This window comes from Protopterus annectens, chromosome 15.part0 (genome assembly GCF_019279795.1).
Source record: "Protopterus annectens isolate FY-2018-M chromosome 15.part0, PAN1.0, whole genome shotgun sequence".
Classification (NCBI taxonomy): domain Eukaryota; kingdom Metazoa; phylum Chordata; order Ceratodontiformes; family Protopteridae; genus Protopterus; species Protopterus annectens.
The window spans coordinates 229,085,712-229,107,658 of NC_056749.1; the positions used below are offsets into that span (position 1 = coordinate 229,085,712).

The following is a 21,947-nucleotide window of genomic DNA, read 5'->3' on the forward strand; positions in this document are numbered from 1 at the left end:
CTGCCTGTTGAAGAAGGCTATTAAAACCATTCACCTTGCCTTCTGTGAAGTAATATTTCCTCTCTTCTCTAAGCCATCACTCTTATTTTTTAAATAGTTATCTTCTTGATCTAACTTTGGAAGGCTTATGCAGTGGATAACTGCTGAGATTTTCCCTTTTGATAACTCCAGCTCAACAAATTCCAGATGATTTGATGTTGCCTTTTCCATCCACCTCAACTCTTGGGTATATCGAATCTGACCAGATGTGAGGCCAGCAACTTTTAGACCTTTGGGAGCAAGGCTCAAGGTCCTCTTCTCAAACCATAATCCCATATTCACCCTACTAATTCCTCAAATCTCATTTACTACCTTTCCAGTCAAACATGATCTCAAGACTCAATGCATTTTTGAGTGTAGTAGTTACAAGTAAGTCATTTCTTCTGACTAAGATCAGCAACTTTGTATAATATTCTTTGCTTGAGTAGCCTTAGCTCTGTAGAGAATAAACTGTTTTGCTTAGGTAAATGTCAGTTTGATGTTGCTGCCTTTTCTTCCTCCTTTATACTAAAAAAACTTCATATACTTTAAATATTTTTCTTGTGCTTTGTGGTTTTCTGGTAGTCCCTGTCTCATCTAGAGTGGCATGGTGCTGTTTTTCTTTGAGATACTTTTTTGGTAGTAGAGTTGTACCTATATAGGTGCTTACTGTGCTTTTATGTTTTACTTGTTTGTTGCAGCTATAGTTGAAACCCTAGCTATGTCCAACAAGGCTTCAGGCTTTTAAGAAGTGTTCCGCTTCAGGACACTTAATTCCCCCTAAAGATCCTCTTCCTGAGTTGCATGTATTGTTTACTGGCTTAAAATATTGTCAAGATTTGTCATCTGTGTTCTGCTTTTGGGGTGAGAGCCCTCTTGCAACAAACAAATAAAACATAAAAGCACAGTAAGCTGGCCCTAAAAGATAGTCTTCCATCCAAAGCTGGGAATCAGCATCTTCATTCTCTGGTTTTCCCCTCAGGGAAGAGATCTGTGGAGAAATCAAAAGGAGAGAAGCCCAAGGAGAAAGACAATGAAAAAGAAAGGCAAAGACAGATCTTGGGAAAATGAGTCAAGGAAAGGGTTTGTGGACCCTGCTAGGGCTGTGGGTCCAGCCCCAAAAATCTCCAAGCATTTGGACTTGGTTCCCATCTCAGAGCCATTTTGAATCAGTTCTTCTACTCCTCCACTAACTGTCAAACTGAGATGCTTCTCGGAGCCAACTACCTTCTCAACTCCTGTCACCAATATTTCAAGAGAGGTCCTTCCACAGGTCCTCCAGCCTGCCTTTGATGGCCTCCTCTCTTCGGTATGTATGGTCTTTGAGGAGCTTGTCTGAAGCAGATGTGGTCAAGAGTTTAAAGAAGTTTTTGTGGACCCAGATTCAGATGGGGTCCTCCCCACATCTTCTGCTCTGGGAGTACCAGGATCAGTCCGTGCCACCCCTCATCTGGTTTCTCCTTCCCTGATACAACCTTTGGATCCAGTGGTCCTAAAACTGAGTGCTCCCAATGAGATGCCTTTTTCGGAACCTGTAGTCTGGTCATCTTTAACTGAGACTATGTCCCTTACCGGTTTAACTCCAACAAGGTCAGATCTCTAGGGGTCCTGAACCAGTATCCCACAAGCCTGATAAAATCTTGGTTTCCCCATGAGCAAGGGACCTGCAGTAGATGCCATTGTGGTAGTGGCAGCCATAGGAAAGTGTTATTGGAGAAAAGCTGTTCTGTCCATCCACTGCACAGGGAGTCTAGTGCTTTGGACAGATTTGAAAAGTAAACTTAGGCTTCAGCAATATTCATAATATGGGCACTGAACTACTTAGCACATTTGACAAAATTTCAGAGGGATTTGACCAAGGAGCTGTCCAAGTGCCTCTCAGGAGCCATGACTGCATAGTCCTGCAAAATGGAGAATTCACAGATGGTGAACCTTCATTTTATTTCTAATGTGTCTTTGTGTCTTTTATCTAGTGTGGCGAAAGACACAAAGAGCAGCAGGCACCAGCATTGCTCTATGTCGACATGCTTGGATATATCTCTGCAATTTTGCAGAGAACTTCAAGATATCCTTTCTGAATGCCCATTTTGACAGGTCACCCTCTTTGAGTCCAAATTAAAAAAAAGATACACTTACTAGAAGTGAACAAGATGGAAAAACCCTATCTACCATTGGTATCCACTTCCATTCCTCTCAAACGACCATTTACCAGAACCAAAAGGGTGGTACGAGGGCTATAGTGTCAAAAGTATTAGGTTTTGCACATGACACGTGTGAAGATAGAACTTCCCGGGTAGAGTTGGGAAAAATAACAATGGACATCACCCTCGTGGAAGAGGTGGTCCACAGAGCCAAATGTTTCTAGGCCCCTTCACCAACAAGCCTTCCATCACTCCTGAAAGGTTGCCCCATGGCCACACTGTTGAGGCAGTTGGAGGGTTCATGCGTCTGAACCCTCATGCCTAGTTAGCCATCATTCAAGATTCTTAGGTTTAAAGACTAGCATCCAGAGACTGTATCATTCAATTCATTTGCCAGCTGCAGAAGTCGCAAAGAAAGCTAATGTCCTAAGTGGACAGTGCAGTGGTGCAGTGGTAGTGTTGTTGCTTCACAGCAAGAGGTTCTCCGGTTCGATTCTCGCCTAGGGTGCCTTCTTTGTGGAGTCTGCACTTCCTTCATGACATACATCTGGAGTGTTCTTCCCTGGGCCTCCACTGAAAATTGGCTTTGTTCCAAGTCGGACTTTCCTGGTTAACAGATGTTAAGTAAATAAATAAATAATGTTCTAGCCCCTCAGAGAAAGGCAGAAGCTCAAGAAATCGCAGAGCTGCTAGACAAATGAGTCATCCAGGAGGTCCCACCAGAGTCTGTATCACATAGTCGAAATTCCATAACTCCGAACACCTAATGGTCGAACCATTATACTCAAAGTTACAGAACTTCGACTGCAAAAAAAAAAAACAAAAAAACAAAAACAGGCAAAATAAATTGTTGCAAGCAGGGGAGCAAGCCTCACACACCCACATTGAACTGAATGGAAACCTCTGCTTATGGAGATTTCTCTTCAAACGCTCAAACTTTTACAAATTCAAACCTATGGTCTCGACCATATGTGGTTCGGACTTGTAAAAGTTTGACTACATGATAGGAACCAGTCCCACCAGACCAGCAAGATGTCGGAGTCTACTGTAAATTATTTTTGGTTCTGAACAACAACTAGGACCTCATTCCCATACAAACGAACTAAACGGTAAAAACAAACTGAAGAAACAAACACCTGTAGTGGCGCAAGTAGAGACAAGGCAGCGAATTCAGCCAGCAAAAGTCCAATTTATTGATAAAAATCCACTTGATAAAAAGTTAAGCACTTTCATTCCTGTTGCTAGTGGAACTTCATCAGAACTAAAGACCTCAGAATACAATCAGTTTAAGTATACCACTCAAACACTTAACAACCAATAACATTATAAATCTTTAAAGAACTAATTAATTTGCATCACAGTATAATGCTTTAATTTTAAAACAGCATTTAAAGAACAGGTGTCATTTAAATAAGGCTGGGTAGTAGCATTTAAAGTAATTTGCCATTTTAACTCACACATATTTAAATGATCATTAGTAATCTAACCCTGGGGGGTCCCGTCAAACCTGTTCAGTTACTAAAAACTGAAAAAAAAAGCATGCATTAAAAACAGCAATTTACCTATAAAGTGTATTGGTGCATTTACAGTTTGTAATATCTAAAACATGTTCATAGATGCGATCTTTTAATCTCCTGGAAGTTTTGCCCTCATAAAATGCAGGGCAAAACTGACATTGGGCAAATTACATCACCCCTTTAGAATAACAGTAAAAGTGCCCATTAATTTTATGTGTGTTGCCTCTGATGGAAAACCTATCAACATCATTATATTAGAACACTGTGAACAACAGCCACATTTTGTTGTCCCAGTTTTATGTTGTTATTTAACAAAACTTCCATCTCCTTGTTTATTCTCAAGGAAATTCTTAAAAGTTTTATCTCTTTTAAAAATAAACTGGGCACCCACTTGGCTGACAGCTTCTGTATACCCATCTGCTAATGGATTATAAACCCAACACATTCCCTGGATATCTGTAATGTCTCGGCAATTGTTTTGTTTGGCGATCTGCCAAAATCAGGTCATGGACATGGTCAGCAGTTTCCATTTGAGGCCTCCCATACCTTACTGCATCTCTCCATGCTGAAAGTTCGCACACCACTTTTTCACAGTTATGTAAGAAAGGCACTTGTCACTCAATGTTTGCATCATACATTCATGGATTTCCTTTGGAGTTTTCTTCTGCAGGAATAGGAACTACATGATGGCTCGGAGTCCCACATTTGAACATTCCAGACTTTTCATTGACATAGTTCAGTCAGTGATCTGAAACATCAAATCTCATAGTGTTATAATTCTGCAGATTGGCACTTTACAAGATGAAATAACCTTCTTTTCAGCTACAGAAGCAAAATAATGCTCAGAATTTAGAAAGCTAGTTGAGCTTAGAACTTTTCAGCTCCCCCTCTTAAAAGGCTGGTTTGGGTGCTAAGCCATTCAGAGCTTTCTTGCTGCCAAAGAGAGTGCAGCTGTGTGGGCTGTCAAGAATTGATGGTCGGTTGGATTTCCAGGATGGCTGTACACTGAGTAACAGCTTGATCTGATGTTGTCCTTCTCATTCTGCCTCGCGTATGGGTCTCGGATCCGAACCTTGGATCTGGCTCAGCCACCTCCTACAGACTTGAACTTCCAGGCTCAAACTCTTCCCCTACCCAATATCCTCTACATCCAGCCCAACCTCCTCAGATATCATTTGCTACCGGTGTGCCAAGACGAGATTTTTTCCAGGCTCAGATAAATATGTCTATTTTTTTACTTTTATTGATATTTTGATTAGTGTTCCTTCTCTTAGTTCATAGGTAAGTACTAGGCTATCTGCCCATGGGCATTTATAAGCCTAGCCACAGCGTGATGGCTTTCGCCTCCCCATTAGATTAGTAACCTGGGCCTCTGTCAACAGGGCTCCTGAAGTGATCCCAGGGTAGAACTTGGGATTACCCATCCACTCATCAAGATTTCTCTTGAAGAGGGTCTGAGAGGAGCTCTGTCGAATATGGATTGGGATTCTATTCCAGAGTGAGGGGAGTCGCTGGGACAGGAATCTATCCCTCCAACATGTCCTGTTTATTGTTGTACATAGGTTCAAGTCACTAGAACGAGTGGTTCTGAGGGATCTCATTTTTTTGAGGTGAAGCATGTCCATTAGTTCAGGGTTTGACATGGCCCTATAGGTCAGGCATAGGTCACCTCTGAGCAGACGGTAAGCGACTGAGAAGAGCTGGAGCTTTTTTAGTCGTGCTTCATAGGGTAATTGTTTAAGGCCCTTAATCCTCTTAGTGAGGTACTTCTGTGGTCTTTCTAGTTGTTGTAGGTGTCTAGTGAGGTACATCCCAAATGGGGCATTGTACTCTATTATGGGCCTAATGAGTGAGGCGTAAAGGGGCACAATCACCTTCTTTGATCTGGATGAGAAACCCTTTGTGATTAGGTGTGCCACATAGAAGGATTTCCTGACCGTTTTGGCTATGTGGTTATCAAAAAAGAGCATGCTGTCTACTTGGTACCCAGGTCCCTAATTACTTCTTCTGTACTTAGTGGATTCCCATCAGTGTGGTAGTTTGTGGGTACTTTGTTGTTCCCAAATGGGATTACTATGCATTTTTTGGCATTTAGCTTGAGGCCGTGACTTTGACACCAAGTGTTTGTGTCTGTGAGACCCTTTTGCAGGATGTCTGTGTCAGCTGGAGAGTCAATTATTGCACCCAATTTACAGTCATCTGCGAACTTGGTTGGCCGCAGTCCCTCCGCCTTTGCCTGTACTTCGGAGAAATATATACCAAACAGGAGGGGTCCCAGGACTGAGACCTGTGGGACTCCACTTGTGACTGGTTTAAAGTCAGACATGGCGCCTGCCACTCTTACCGTGTGGGTTCTGTCTGAGAGCCAGTTGGCAGCCCATCTCGTGACATAGGGGTTGATATTTAAGCTGGTGAGTTTGTCTACGATTCCTGAGTGTGGGATGGTGTCAAACGCCTTAGCGAGGTCCAGATATGCTGTGTGGACCACCTTCCCTTCATCATGGCCTTGGTGACTGTTTCGAAGAAGTCAACCAAGTTCAGGAGGCAAGATCTGCCTTTAACAAAGCCGAACTGGGTGGGGTCCTGTGTCTGGAGGTTCCCAATGTCCCTGTTAATGAGCTCCATGATAATGCATTCCATGGCTTTGCAGACCAAGCTAGTCAAGCTTATAGGGGGATAGTTCCCAGGGTCAGTTATGGCACTACCTTTGTGGAGTGGTACGACTGTTGCTGTACGCCATTCTTTGGGTAGATAGCCTGTAGAGAGGCTGAGTTTGAATAGTGATTTGAGATGGGGTTAGTTCATTTTGAAGCTCGTGTAAGACACAACCTGAGATAGCATCTGGTCCCATTGATGCTGTGTTTTTGGCCTTTGCAAGGGCTGTCTTTACTTGTGTGTCTGAGATATCTGTAGCATCACATCCTTCTGGGATGGGTGCTAGCCCCTTTGGTGGAAAGGGGGGGGTGAAGTTTTCACTGAACTTGTCAGCCAGGATGTTGGCAATGTCGGTTGGTTCAGTGTATTTATGGCCATTATGCACTAGCATGGAGCATATCTGAGAGTTTGCCCCTAGACTCTTGACATAGTTAAAGAAGGCCTTGTGGTTATCCTAAGAGTCAGTGGCTATTTTTCTTTCGAAGTTAGCCTTGGATGATTTAATGAGGGAGCGCAGTTTTTTACTGATGTTAATCAGAGATGCCTTCTTATTTTGGGATTTTGTTCTATCTTGCAGGAGTTTCCTCCTTCTGTTGTAAAGTTTATTTATGGCCAGGGTCCACCAGACTGGCTTCCTCTTTTTTGAGGAGTTGGTCTTGGTTTTACTTGGGATGACTCGGTCCATGCATTCTTGAAGGTGTTAACAGAATGCACTTGTAAAATGGGTCATCATTTTCCATTTGATTTGGAGCTTTGAAACTTCCCACCTCGGTCTTGAGGAGTGTGAAGTTGGCTTTAGAGAAGTGTTTTACCTTGATTTCCTTGACTGGGGGGGGGGGGTCTGGATGTGGATGTCCAGTGTGATTAGTTTGTGATCTGATCTTACCAATGACGAGTTTACCTCAGGTGTGGAACATAGGTTCCCCAAGTTGGTGATGACCAGGTCCAGTATGTTGTCACCTCTTGTGGGAGTGGTGACCAGCTGTTCAAGGGCATTTGAGTGTATAAACTCAAGGAAGCATTGGGCTAGGGCGTTTGAGCTTGAGTACTTTTCCCAGTCAATGTTTGGATAGTTGAAGTCACCCAGTAGCATGGTGTTGGGTAGAATCTTCATACTTTGTAATGTTCTCAGGAATGCTGCATGAGGGTCCTGAGACAAGGTGGGAGATCTGTAGCAAGCTATAAATTGAACAGTCACTTTACCCGTTGTCAGTTGCACTTGGATGGTCTCAGATTCCGTGTGCTGTGCTACTAACCTGGAGGTGTGGGTGTTCTTGATGAATATGGACACACCCCTCCTTTTGTGTTTCGGTCCTGGATTTGGGACCTAAAGGTATGGTAGTAGTTATAGCCTGGTAGTGCTGGGGTGCTCTTTGGAGCCTTGAACCAGGTTTCTGTCACTGCACATACGTCGATTTCTTCCATACTAAGGAGAGCCTTGAGTGCGTGCATTTTGAGGTTTAGACTTCTGGCGTTGAGCAGCATTACCCTCAGTTTTTGTTTATTATTGTTGTTTATGGAGGCAGGTTTGTCTTTTGAGCCTTGCCTAAAAAAGGCAGTATTGGAGCGGCAAGAGTCTTGGCCAATATTCGAAAGCCCAGGGGCACCAGGTGCAAGCCGTCTCTGGCGAAGCAACGTGGCTTGTCAAGCACGTCATCCCAGGCTGACAAGTACTGGATCCCCTTTGAATGACACCAGCAGTTTAACCAATTGTTGAAACTGATCATTTTTTCTTCGTATGCTGGCATCATTTTGGGTGAAGGCAGGATGCTACTCAGAGTCAGAGTCATACCAGCCTGGGCTACATGGTCAGAGAGCTCCTCCATGTCTCTTTTCATGTAGTCCAGGGAGGTACGTCTCAGGTCATTTACGCCAACATGTACAATGACAGAGTCATATTTGTACTTGTTGTGGAGTGACCTGACTGCATGTGTTATGTGGCAGATTCTGGCACCCGACAGGCAGCTTACGGTAACCTTCTCCTTGTTCAGTCTAGTGAGTGGGACGTCTGTGTGCCTGATGATAGAATCACTGATTACTAGTGTGTTAGGTGTGTTATTTAGCCTTAGGGGCTGTTTTTGCTTGGCACACTGACGTTGTGACATATGTGTTACCTGGTTTCTGTTGTGGGGTGGGGGTTGCTGGGTGTATGCTTAGGAGGTCTCTGTTGTTTAGGCAGGTTCTTATTTAGAGCCTCCGAGTATGTTTTTGCGTGTTTCTGAGAGTTGTTTTCTGGTGCAGCTATGGCTGGTCTATGTGAGTCTGGTAATGTGGTGCTAGTGTTGCCCTTCTCCTTGTGACTGGTTGATCCAGTCGTGGGTTGAGAGAGCTTAGCCTCCAGTTTGGCTGTGTAGCTGCATCTCTCACATATGTTTGTGTTGGTTGGGAGGAGGAGGGGGTTATCTGTGTACATGAGGCAATTATAACATTGCCTCAGGATGCCCAGATTCACTAGCGGGACCAGAGAGCACACCTGAAGCTGTCCCTTGAACATGCCTGAATAGATGGTTGGGACTGTATTGCTGATTGGATGAGTAAAGAGCCTTATACTTCCTGAGTATAGGGCTGAAGTGCAAGCTGTAAGCTAGTGCTAGTTTTAGTGAGTTTTAGTAAGTGCCGGTCTTAAATTGACTTATTTCTAGTGCTGGGTTGAAGTGTTTCAAGGGAAAAACTGAAGTGCAGACTTCGTGGAGCCTGGAATAGTTTAACCGCAGCTAAACAGCGTTGTGCAGTGCGCAAACCCGCACAAAACTGCGCTAAGTGGTTTTTATACCAGGGAGATCATAAAGGATAGGAATTAGCCCAAAATGGCCAATGAGCTACAAGTTGCTGGGCTGGGACCACACCTACAGGGCAGATAGGCTGCTCAGAGTTCCCTCTCTCACAGTGAACAAGGAAGCCACCTAATTATCCAAGTATGATATGGGCAACACAGGAACCATTACCACAGTCCTGGATTCAGCAAAGCCTGAAAACTGGACTAGACTAGTTCAGAAAGGTGGGAAACAAGGACTTTTTTTTTCCCAGAAACAGAAATGCAGAGGAGGCTAGTGCACTTGAGTGTGTGTAGCCTGCGACTGTGTTACTTACAGGTAACTTAAATGCAAACACGACAAACAGTAACTTTTTTTCATGTGCAACAAAGAAATAAGTACAGTAAGCAATGCAGATATCACTAGGGATCCACAGAAGTGCTGAAAAGCCACGTTTTAGGCTGAATTAGCATTTCAGGGAAACAACAAGCAAAAACAATACTTAATCAAGTCCAAAGTCTCTCTTTTGTCTCTCAGCCGCTTGCAAAGCCTGAAAACTGGACTAGACTAGTTCAGAAAGGCGGGAAGACAAGGAATTTTTTTGTGGTTTTTTTATTAATTTTTTTTTTTTTAGAAACAGAAATGCAGAGCTTAAATTATTTTAAATACACAGAGGAGGCTAGTGTTATCAGGAGTAGTTTCTCTCCTCCCCTGTGTTGTTTTTGTGGCGCGTTAGGGAGGTTTCTTTTCTTATCTCCTGCCTTTTTCTTCCATGTTTCAGCCCTCTTTCTTCTTTCTTTTTTAAAAAAAAAGTCTTTGTTTTTTTGTAACTTGCTCTTGGTGTACAGTCTAGTCTTTGTTGACAGTTTGTTGTTAGTGTTGTTCTGTCAGTTATGGAGAAGCCTTTCAGCTTTAAGAGGTGCTTCCAATGCAAGCAGAAGATTCTGCATTCGTTGTGTCTACTGCCAAGGGCCAGGTGACCTTGACTCTCCTTACAAGATCTGTGAGGGCTTTAAACCTAGGGCCTTGCAGGAGAGAAGAAACAAGCTAATTTTGAAAGGCCTGTTGCACGCTTCTCTTGTTTCTCCAGAGGCTCAATCTCTCTCCAAGCCTTTGCTTACCTCCAACACTAAGAAAAAGCACCCTAGGGAGCCGAGAGCTTCCTTGGAGCCGCCTGCCAAGACTCCAAGATTATTGGGTCCGACCTCGCCAATGCCGAGAACTCTCTTGGCTCCATTGGATCTGAACGATCTAACAGCTCTGAATGAGTCTTCCACTTCCACTGTGCCTGCAGATCCTAAGCCTGTGGATCCAAGTAGCCCTCCTCAGATCCGTTGGTCTCCAGATCTACAGTCTTCAGGGAGATGCATCCTTTCCATGTCTCCTACATTATGAGAAAAAATCCTCCAAATTCCTAGACATTCTCTTTCATCGATGGCTTCTTCTAGGTCCTCTTGATGCCTTTACCTGGACATGGAGAAAATGGTTAGATCCATAATCAAGGCCCAAATTCAGATAGGGGTTTTTCCTGCTCTGTCTCCCCGTGGATCCGAATCTGTCCAGCCTGCAACCTTTTCTCCTTCACTGATCCAACAGTCGGTTTTAGATCCCCAGGACAGTAGCCTCCCGTGCAATTTGGGGTTGTATCAGAAGGCCTTTGTATCCTCTACATCGACTGTTACTTTGATTGCCTCTGCTTCGAGGTCCTCAGATTAGAATGTGTCCAGGATCCAGGATGTTGGAGCTGGATACGAAAGAGAGGGTCAGCTCCGCTGTTCTCGGATCAATCTCTCCCGCCTCAGAGCTTCAGCCCTTTACAGCGTGGGTCCAGTTTCTTCTGGGAGTCAGGGTTCTGGTGGGCTGCCTCCATCTTCCTCCACAACTTCAGCTCTGGTGGAGCTCTGGTTATCTCTCTGAGCCCCATGGACTTTCAGACTTTGGAAAAGGCATTCTCTGTTAGAATAGTACCGGACCCTTCGGCTGCTGCTCCACCCCATGTTTCTCGTAATTTTGCTTCACCTTCCCGCCCAATCTTCCCCCTCCTTTTGGATATGCTTCTAGCAGATCTAGATGGTGTTTGTTGGAACCCTGGTTGCAAGTTGAGCTCCTGGTTATCTTTCCTTTCTTCCTTGGCTTTGTGGGCAGCAAACTCGATCTGAGGAAGTTGGGCTTGATGTAGAGGATTATTGGTAGGGGAGGAGTTTGAGCCTAGAAGTTTAAGTCTGTGGCAGATGGCCAAGCCAGATCCAAGGTTCAGATCCAAGAACCATATGTGAAGCAGAATAAGAAGAGGATAACATAGATACCAAGTTATGGTAAGTATGTAACTAATAATTTCTAGCTGTCCCAGTTTGAAAACAGAAACTCCACAGAGAAGGCCAATAAACTTGTGTTTAGGGGTAAAGTTCAGTTACTGGCTAGTAAGTGCACTGCCTGGATGCCAGGAATAAAGAAATACAGAAGACCTGGAAAATAATCAGCTACAAAAAGTGACTGGGGAAAGTTCTGCAGCTGTTCATCAAAAAAGCAATGCAACCTTCAAGCATGACTTCCAGTAACCTACAGGAAGATACAAGACAACTGCATACAGACCTGGTTAAACTAAACAAAATACTGATGGAGTATGTCAACACAAACAACAAAAGGCTGAAAAATGGAAGAAGCTTTAAACATATATTCAGATGAGATGATAAAGCTGCAAAAATCAGAGGTTGAAATGAAGAAAAAGCTAGCTGAATATGAGACTGCTCAGGAAGAGATCTTTCAAAAAATAATAAAATTAGAGGACAGAGCACATAGGGAAAACCTGAGATTTTCAGCTGTACCTGAGAAACTTTAGGAACAGACTGCATTAATTTTATGAAAACACAAATAAGCAACTGGACTGGTATTCTACAGCAGGAGTTGTTAGTTGAAAGGACACATTGTGTGTATACTCCAAACCTAGCTATAAGAAAGCAGCCTAGACCTTTAACAGCAAAGATGCAATCCTACCAGCAGAAGGAGTTGATTTTGGCAACACTGTGGCATAAGGGCAAAATACTAAAAGTGAGAGACAGCAGAGTGTTTGTGGAGAATGACTACTCATTGTACATCAGGCAGAAGAGGAGTAAATTCATTCCACTATTCAAGGAATGTCGAGACACAGGTGTGAGATTCAAACTGCCATATCCAGCTGTCTTTAAGGTGTTCTGGAGGGACAAAATCATTTTTGATTAACTGCATGCTAAGGAGAAAATACAAAAGTTTGTCCAACAAAAAGTGAGTTGTGAGACAGGGTGAGATTCTGATTCTTGTTCTTCTGGTAAGGAGGATCACAGAGAGACTGTACCTCTGAAACCTTTTCCAGTATTTCAACGGAAAATGTTGGAGAGAAGGAATGGAGCATAACAGTTAACTAGAAGAATTAAGAGTATTTTTGAAATGAAGCAGAGACAGGATTTGGGCGATGGAGAAGAACAGTAATAAAATCAGTGACTCGGTGTGGGATTACAATGCAGTATTTATTTTTATGAAATATGACAGAACAAGAAAATCTGGTAATATTGGACTTTTTCAAAATTTCTTGGATTTGTAGGTAATTCTAAAGTATATGCCCTACGTCATGTCATTAATATTCAGAAAAGTGCTTTGGGGAGGGGAGAAAGCTAACTTTCAGTAAAGAAAACATTTTATTTTCTTAATAGTACTTTATTTGTGGTGTATGGTTTTCTTTGCATGCTATTTTATGTGGAATGTGTACTATAAACAGGTGCTGTTATTTTTCCTTTTCTCCCCTCTTCTCTTTTCTTGTAGAGTTTTGAGAAATATAGGCAATTCTTCTTCTTTTGGCTTTTCCTGGTTAGGGGTCGCCACATCGGATCACATAGACAATGCAGTGCAAAAAAGCCTGGGGGAAATGACTGTATTGAGGACCTTAGATTGATTAGTATTAAGAGAGATCAAGTTAATGAAAAAAGAAGAGCATTATGAGGCTTTTTTTCTAGCAAATGTATACTTAGCAATTCTGCAGCTGGTCTTCAGGTTTCCATGGAAACAATCTGATAAAGAGAAACTGGCTGTCTGGTTCTCATGTCTGCATGGATAAAATCTGCTAAAGAGAAAATGGAGACAGTCTGGTGGAAGGGGATTGGCTGCGGGAAACGAACAAAAGAAAAGAAAAATTGTCTAGGACATGATGTTCTCTGAAAGTAATTGGGTTTTCTCAGATGAGAGGGTTTTAAAGAAATGGGGATACTAATATAAACAGGTGTTTTTGTTTTTTCTTTTTCTCCCATCTTCTCTCTTTTTCTTCAGTTTCGAGAAATGTAGGTACTGCAATGTAGAAAATGATGGAGAAAGGAAAGGTCTTGTTAAAAGAGCATGACAAAAGAAAAATCAGTGTGCTTTTTCCCATGCTTGCATGGGGAAATGACTGGGTTAAGACCCTAGACGTTATCTACAAGTTTATTATAAAGCATGTAAATGAAAAAGAATATTGAATTTTATTTTTTCCTGGTAAAGAAGGTGCACTTAGTTTTGTGTCTGGTTTGCATGTCACTAGAAGACAATTGGATAAATAGAAATGGCTTGGAGAAAGTGTTTACTGAAAGCATTCAAGTACTTTCTTAGCTGGAAGAGCTATAAAGATATACAAATTGAAATAGCACTTACTAATAGCACAGGCTGTGCCGTGCATCTTAGCATGACTAACTTTTCTTTTTGGCTAACTCTAGCCTGCCTCTGCGGCTATCAAATTAGTACTTTTCTTCTGTTAGGAAGCAAAAACTTCAATATTTGAAGATGTACATAGTTTTGTGTGTTATTATTAAGTTAATAGTTTTTTGGGGGGGATGTTGGGGGGTTTATACTGTTTGAGGGCTTTCAAAAAAAAAAAAAAAAAAGGTTACATAAAATGTGGCATAGGCTCAAATGGATTTGATAAGAAACAACCGTGCAAAAGACCAAATTCCTGAACAGTATATATGCATGTACCATAAAAGCTGGAACTCAACATTTAACAAAAAAAGCAGTTGTACATAAAAGGCGGTAATAATAACTGTATAAGCAAATGATACTTTCTGTAATGTCTTTCAATCAGAATGGTCTTATAGATACATATAAAAAAGAAAGAGTAGTGAACTGTATTAAAAAAATTAATGTGCAGATAACTATGCTACAGGAAACACACCTGGAAATAAGTGAACATGTGAATTTGGTAAAGAAAAGTTTTCAGGATGGCTATTCAGTGAAATATCTGGGGCAAAGGAAAAGAGGAGGACTTATATTAATTGCAAGAGGAGCTCCAATAGTGATAGAAGATGGAAAAAAGATAATAATGGAAGATATATATAGTACTAAGAGGCTATTGACAAGGGAAGAGGAGTACACTGGCATGCATTTACATTCCACCTAAAACTGCTGTAATGGAGCTTAAGAAAATTCTGGGAGAAATAATTACCTTTCAGTAAGGAATGTTATTTATAGGTGGAGAATGGAATTTGGTTTGCAACAGTGGAGATCTGGCTGGGGGGGGGGTCATAGAAGGGAAAATATAACAAAGGGAGATAGATTTTTGAAGAAATTTAGGAAAATGTTTGGCATGGAAGATGTGACTTCAGTACTAGGAGTTTGGAGTGAATTTGCCTGTTATTCTCCAAGATACAAACACTGGGCTAGGCTAGACAAAATGTATATCTTACATGAATGTGTGCACTTAATTGAATATCTTGAAATGCACCCAATAACTATTTCAGATCATGCGCCAATAATAACTAAAATAAAAATGCATTGTAATGAAATAAAATTGAAACACTGACACTTTCCCACCTGTCAGCTGAAAATAGAGGAATTTAAGGAATGGGTTTTGGAATTAATTCAGGAGTTACTAGAGAAAATAGAAATTTCTTCTTAAAATATAGCTAGGGTGTAGGATAAAGTTAAAGTGGAGTTTAAAACTAGGGTGGAAGTAAAGGAAAGGGAGATATGGCTAAGAAGTAATGAGAATTATTTAGCGGGACCGAGAAATGTTAAAGTCTTGCAAACCAGGTTAATCTCTCAGAACAGGAAAAGGGGCATCTGCAGAATGCTAAACAGAAAATAAGAGATTACTTCTATAACAAGAAAGAGTTTAGAAAGACTGCTGTTAAGCAATTGTTTTTGATAATTCTAGAGCACAAAAACTTTTAGCACAATGACTTGGGCAACAGAAAGTGGATAGGGCTGTCACCAATATTATGGAGCCTATAACAAGAGACCCTGTAGCCGTATTAGAATTATTTTGAAAATGTTCCGAAAGTTTGTATAAAGCAGAGAAATATGGAAATCAAGAAAATGTACAAATGGAAATGTTTATGGAAGAATTAAATATGCCAAGGTTACAGGTAGATGAGGCTCAATTTACTAACGGGATAGGAAGATATCAGATAAAAATGGCTATGTATAACCAATCTACAGGAAAGTCCCCAGGAATAGATGGTATTCCTGTAGAAGTTTGGAATCTAGGAGGAAAAAAAAACTGATGAAGATCTGGAAGCTTTAGTTTAACAGTATTTTAAGAGGAGAAGTACCACATCCTAGAAGAAGGTGATGATAACAGTAATACCTAAAGAGGGTAAAGATCCATCGGCTCCATCTTCATACAGGCCCATTTCAATATTAAACCATGAGTATAAAGGGTTTATGTCTAAAATGGTTAAAAGAATGACAAAAGTGATGCCAAAATTGATGAACATAGATCAGTGTGGTTTTGTGGAGGGGAGGCAAACATTTGACAATATTAGCAGAACACTGATGATCCAGAGGGAAGCAGAATGTAAGAAAATACCACTGTTATTGGTTGGTCTTGATGCAGTGAAAGCATTTGACAGAGTAGACTGGGACTTCATGAGCAGGGCAATGGAAGCATTTACTTTCCTTGATAAAATTAGAAGGTTGATTAGGAGTATTTATGAGGGATCGGAAGTGAAAATTAAAGTGAGTGGCATCCTGTCTGATAACTTCTGCTTGAGTAGAGGAACCAGTTAGGGTGGTCCACTTTCCTCTTTGTTGTTTACATTATATTCAGAACCATTGGCAAATAAAATAAGGGACTCATAAATTCAAGGATAAAATTGGTGTGGTAGTCAGGAAAAGCTGGCTCTATTTGCAGATATTATTTTATATATGACAAAGCCAGAAAGGGATATTACAGTGTTGTGGAATATTTTAAGACGGTTTCATATCTTATTGGGATACAAAATTAATGAAGCTAAAACAAAGGCAATAGCTGTAAATTATGTACCCACACACAATTTCATCCAACAATATCCACATTTATAAGGACATGATAAAATGAAGTATTTAGGAGTATGGATTAGAAATTACTCTGTTGTGGCAGCTAAGGATATGTGGGAAGAGACTAAACAGAGGGTAATACAAAAATTAAGAAACTGGAAGCTTTGTTATATGGATATGGCTGCTAAGATCACAGGTCATGCATATTTTTATCAACCAGAGGAGAAGCTGTGGATAGCAATTAAAAAAGAGCTGAAGGATTTTATCTGGGAAGGGAAGACAGCAAATGTCAAGTGGGATAAGCTGATTCTTCCAGTAGAACAAGGAGGACTAGGATTACCCAATTTGAGGGGGTATTTTAGATCAGCATAGTTAAGGCTCTTGTACATAGCACAAGCAGAAAACTAATTCAGAGTGGAAAGGGATGATGATGATATGGGGGGGGAGGCTTAAGAAATAAGGAGATAGTGGGATCTTGGATGCAGACTCTTAAGGAGAACAACAAAATTCATACAGCGTATTATATTCATAAAATACTAGGGAGTATACAAAGAACCAAACCATGAGAATGGAGAAAAGCGATTCTACTGATAGGGATGACTGTGGTTAGGGATATAGATCGTAGGCAAGAGGGGGCTGAATGTTTTTGGAGAAAACTGGCAAAGGAACCAAGGTATTGCGAGCAAATAACTAGAAGGGGAAAGATAATAGCATGGGAAGAGGCCAAGAATGTATTTAGACTGCACACTAGAGATTGCCTTCCCTATCAAGGATTGAAATCAGAGTATAGGCAAAGGGAAAGAAATAGGGGGGTCCTAAATGAAAGACCAGCACTGGTAGAGTTTTTAATAGAATCTAGAACAGAAGCTGCCATTAAAAAAGGATAATTAGTAGAGAAGCGTATAAGATATTGTATGAAGAATCAATCGGAGGAGCATAAAAAGGATAGGGAAGAGAGACTAGATAAGCAATTCACAAAGAGATAATGGGGGGATATATGTATATCTCCGAAATATGCAACAAAGTGTAGAAGATTTAGGATCTTTGCCTGGAAGTGTTTACATAGATATTATTATACCCCTATGTAAACTCCAGAGAATTTTTCCTCACATGGATAGCAAATGTTGGGGGTGTGACAGGCAAGAAAGAGGGGGCTGGGAACATATTTTTAGGGAGTGTAGTGAGCTGGCGGACATTAGGGATTCCCTGCAGACCGCTCTGTCAGAGATGCTGGGTGGGCGTATTGGATTGACTGGGGAGATGATTTTTCTGAGCTATGATACAGAATTGGAATTGCCTAGACATAGTAAAGCATTGCTGAGACTAATTATGGTGGCTACCAAAAATGCAATTACTAGAAAATGGAAATCAAAGTCTAGATCAACTTTACCAGAAGTAGTGACTATAGTAACAGAGATAAAACAACTGAAATTGGGATCTTTAGAAAAGGGACAGAGCAAATTACATAAGAAAAATGGGAATTGTGGGAACAGTATATGCAGAGAAGGAATAAGGTTTAAGAGCCAAGATTTAAATGAGTCATATAATGTTTAACTGACAATGACTGGATAGATTACAAGTGATGCATAATGTTTGCAACTACAGTTGTTTCAATGGTGTCTGTGATGTATAATGTTTGCAACTAAAATGGTGTCAATGTTGTTTGTTTTTCATTTATATAAATGTAAGATTGTCTATGTCATACATGATTATTTATTTATTTATGAAAAAAGAATTGACTATCGGCTAACCCCATTTCATTGCTGGACAGATGCATTCCCTTTCGGGGAACTGTTTTACCAGCAACTGCTGCCAGGCTTCCCAAGGAATTGGACATCTTTTTCAGTTTAGCCATGGAACACTCTGCCAGTTCCTCACTTTTTCTTTCTTTCAGACACAAAAAGAAGAAAATTACTAGACAATCATTTGCACCATAGCAAGCTGCTATAGGGCCTCAGCCATAGATTGATGACTCAGCTGTGGCTAAAACTGTTTCCTCCGACCGCTCACTTTTTTCCATGGCTAATTCTGGTATTGTCCCTACAGCTACTGTGAACTGAGAATTATAAGCATCATCAACAGTTGATACAGTGCACTTGTCACACAAGGGCAGCCACTCTTGTCTGTCTGTTGGGGAAAAGGGCAGAGGATGCCACCCTGGCCATCTCCAGGGAGGTCTTTCCTGGCAAACGTGGGTCTGTTTCTTCAGCAGTTCCTGTCAGAAAGAAACAAAAACTTAAGACATATGTGTTCTTCTGTCTCAGATACTCTGGCCAGTAGTGATTAACTGGGCTTTCCTCATGGGTTATTTCAGGCTTTTGACCCTTTTTGTATGTCTGTTCCAAATAAAGGGATTCTTCATTTTCTGAAGAGATTCAATAGATTAAACTTCAAAGTGAGTGACAGGACAGATTTTATTTTGTTCCCACAGATTTCTGAATCATATTCTGAGGAGAGTGTGACTTCAGCCAGTCCATTTGAGGGATTCTCCTTCTTTGAAACTGTTTCCAGAATTAATCAGTTGTTTCAGTGGGGCAGAAATGTCTCTCTGTCTCTCAAGAAGTATTATAATTTGTTACAATTCGAATTCCCAGAATCTACTCCTTTTCCTCATGTTCTTTATACTTTGAGGGATGTTTTTGTCACAACCTGTAACTTGCCTGTCAGCCAGCCTGCTGACCCCAATAAAGCAGAAAGACTGTATAAAGATCCTCAAACTTCTCTGTATACATACTGAAAAAATACGATAAAAATCCTGGGATCCAACAGCAACTTATCAAAACCAACTACAGCGTAGCAGCAAAAGATACCAGGAGGCTGGATTCTAGCACCACAACAGTACTCTTTATTTGAACAACGTTAAAACAGGTTAAGCGCTTTCATCAAAATAAAATGACTTCTTCAGAACACAATACATAAAAAATCACTCCCTTATATGCTTGTAAAATTTATAAAAAACGTCCAATTCACCTATTATTCAATTAGTGACAAGACATCTTAAAGAAACATAATACCTCCCATGTTCTATCCTACCCATTACTTTTCTATGTTACATTTAAAATATCACAAAATAAATATTCAATCGATGAACTTATACATATTAAATAGAATAACTACATCTGTATTGAAATTTAATACCACTTTAGAATCAAAATAATCATAAAAAATCCAAAACCTATGCATTTTTAAAATTTATACTGTCTTCTAATTTACAAATAGAACTGTATATATTACTAATATAGACACCATGTGTTTTCACATTGCAAATATACATGTGTATCTTGTATTTTAGTGGAATGATATATGAATATGATGATTTGTGTTGTATAAACTAAATTCCCAAAAATATCCCTTGCAACAATAGTATAACAATATGTATTTTCAAATACATAAATTGTAGTTTGTATATTGTATTAATAAACTATTATGTTCTAACTAGGGGTTTAGTGGGAATCATTTCATTCAATCCAGGGGGTGTAGCTGCATCAAGTCTTATCTGCCACCTGATCTCCTTTTCACCCACTAATGCCTTTATGTTTCCCCCTCTAGGGTTTGGAAGTATCACTTCAAGAATGGCAAATTTAAAACCAGTGCATTGTGGATTGTTAATCAAATGACGAGACAGGGCATTGTTAATGTCACGTTTTCTAATACAATACATATGATCATATATTCTGTTTTTGAAAGAACGATCAGTTTTCCCAACGTAATAATTCATACATGTATCACAAATACCTAAATATATTATATGCTGGGTCTGACAATTCCCATGACAGAATTTCACCTTACTTCTGACACTGTTCTTTAAGGTGATAGAGGGTGCCTCAAATATGTATCTGCAAAAATTACAGTGTCCACATTTTTGGTGCCCATCTTGTGTATCTTGCTTCTCCTTTGATAACTAGCTTTTACTTCGATTATTCTCTTCAAATTATTCCCCGTCTTATAAACAAATTGGGGTCTACTAGGTACTTTTTCCTTTATTACTGCATCACTTGTCAAAATGTTCCAATTGGACATGATAATGTCCTTAACTTCCCTAGTGTGCCTACCATATTTTAATATGCATGCTTTAGTATATTTATCATTACTATAACTATTACTAGTAATATTGTTACTATTTGTCTCCATGTTGTTCTGTAATCCGATACCCAGGAGAGGCATATACTTATTACCCCATTCTTGTGATACATATGAAATAACATCTTTTATCATAGCTTGGGGATAACCTTTCTCTGTAAATAAACAACCAATGTATGACAATTCCTGTAACATGCAATTTTTAACTGATGTCATCCTGGCAGGTCTAATACATTGCCCCCTTATTATGCTCCGTTTGGTGTTGTAGGAATGGGCACTTTCAAAATGTAAATGACCATTGCTGTATGTGTCCTTCCTGTGAATCTGGGACTGGAAGGCTTTTCCATCACTATACAGATAAACATCTAGATAATTAATCCCCACTGTATCACATTGATATGTGAACTTGAGATAACTCGTGGTGTGATTAATGTAATCTACGAATTGTAAGAGTTCTTCTGTTTCACCTTCCCAGAGAATAAAGATGTCATCCAAATAACGGACATATCTTTTGATATATGACATCCATCTCGTCTCCAAAACAAACTCCCTTTCCCAGTCAAGCAAAACCAAGTTTGCATAAATGGGGGCACAGGCTGTCCCCATTGCTACGCCTGTCTTCTGTCTATAGTACTCCCCTTCAAAATAGATATAATTGTGGTCAAGTACTATATCCATAAATTCAATAAGTAAGGATATGTCATCCTGTCCCAACCCACTGTACTTATATATACTATTATGAAATCTATTCATGCCATCTTCCTTAGGAATACATGAAAAAAGATCCTGTATATCAATGGTTGCAAACACAAGATTCGGACTCCATAACTCTTGCTTGAAAATTCCTAGAAATTCCCACGAATCCTTCATAATGTGCTCGACAGTGTTGTACATGTGTTTTAATTTATGGTGAACCACTCTACCAAAAGGGAAATCTTTGCTTGCACTTCCCAAAATTATAGGTCTAAATGGAGGGTCTAACATATTTTTATGGACTTTGGGGATGCCTGTGATTGTCGCTAATATAGGAAATTCCACTTTAAGGTATTTATATAAATCCTCATTAATTCTATTTTCCAACAAAAACTCCTCTAGGTATGAGTCTATACGACTATGGGTTATATTTACCTCATTTAGAGAAGAGACTACATATTGCAATTAATTATTTAATAATTCAAAGATCTTACTTATATAATGTTCCTGATCATACAGAACAATACCTCCCCCTTTGTCTGCAGACATGATTCTAATATTTTGTTCACATAATGAGTCAACAATATGATGTACTTGTTGACTTATGGCACGATCTCCTTTATTATACTTGTACTTGTTATGTAAAGCATACAATTCAGCATTGACCACATTTTCAAAGGATGTCAATATTTTGGACATAGGGGGGGTAAATACACTTCTCTTTCTCAGTTCCCCCATAGCTCCTTTTACCATGGCACTCTGATTAAAAAATACCCCTAGGTTGAGTCTTCTCAAAAATAACTTAAATTCTACCAACGTGTCAGTTATATCCAAAG

The 21,947-nt window shown here is 40.2% G+C and overlaps 1 protein-coding gene across 1 annotated transcript in view; it reads left to right on the forward strand.

Annotated features, from left to right (window-relative positions):
• ATP7A (ATPase copper transporting alpha) overlaps nucleotides 1-21,947 on the forward strand; it is a 2,674,176-nt gene that overhangs the window by 2,007,323 nt on the left and 644,906 nt on the right. The gene's annotated exons all lie outside the window — the stretch shown is intronic.